We start from the raw sequence: 820 nt of genomic DNA, 5'->3' as shown, positions 1-820 counted from the left end.
CAGAATGACTTCATCTCTCTGGAGTTCTTCTGTTTCTCGGTATGATGAAGGAGTTGGGATAATAGCCTCTAAGGATCCCTTACAACTTTTAATCTCTAAGATCATAGGTTTAGAATTAAAGGACCATTACATTTTATAGATCTAAATCCCCACGTTTTACAGATGAGAAAACTGAACCATAGAGAGGTTAAATGATTTGTCCAAGGTCATGAAGTTAGCATCAAAACCAAGATTTGGACCTAGCTCTTCAGATTGAAAAATTGATGTCCTTTCTACTGAAATAATGCCTTTTGGAATGAGGCTTAGAGATGACCTGATCTCTTGTAATCCCTTCTTATTACAGAGAAAGAAGAAAACAGACCAAAGGAGATAAAATGACTAACTCAAACAATTGTCAGAGTTGGGATTTGAACACAGGATTTCTGTGTTCAAATCTAGTATTTGAAACACTCAAAATTTACCATCTTTCCTACTAGACCACACTTTCTTTTCCATTTATTTTTTTAAAAAAACTCTTTATCATTTATCTTAGAGTTTTCAATTAGCAATAATTACACCTAGGTTAAACCTGATTGGCTATGATACTGCCACTGTGCAAAGCTTGTCTTAAAATTGAATATTGATTCTAAGGCAGAAGAGTGACAGGTGCTAGGCCACTGGAGTTAGGTGACTTGCCCATGGTCAAACAGCTAGGAAGTATCTGAGGCTAGATTTGAACAAAGGTCTTCCTGATTCTAGTCCTGGCACTCTATCCATTGTGCTACCTTGTTGTTCAGTACTGATCCTAGTACTTTCTTTAAAAAAATATTTTGTCTTTGAA

The 820-nt window shown here is 35.7% G+C and overlaps 1 pseudogene; it reads right to left on the bottom strand.

Moving 5' to 3' along the window:
- Positions 1-499: 499 nt before the first annotated feature.
- LOC130457632 (U4 spliceosomal RNA) lies at positions 500-602 on the bottom strand (annotated as a pseudogene).
- Between the last annotated feature and the right edge of the window lie 218 nt (positions 603-820).

The sequence above is a fragment of the Monodelphis domestica genome, chromosome 2, assembly GCF_027887165.1.
Source record: "Monodelphis domestica isolate mMonDom1 chromosome 2, mMonDom1.pri, whole genome shotgun sequence".
Lineage (NCBI taxonomy): Eukaryota > Metazoa > Chordata > Mammalia > Didelphimorphia > Didelphidae > Monodelphis > Monodelphis domestica.
Note: the sequence above shows the minus strand (reverse complement) of the source record. Positions and strands in the feature narration are given on the sequence as shown.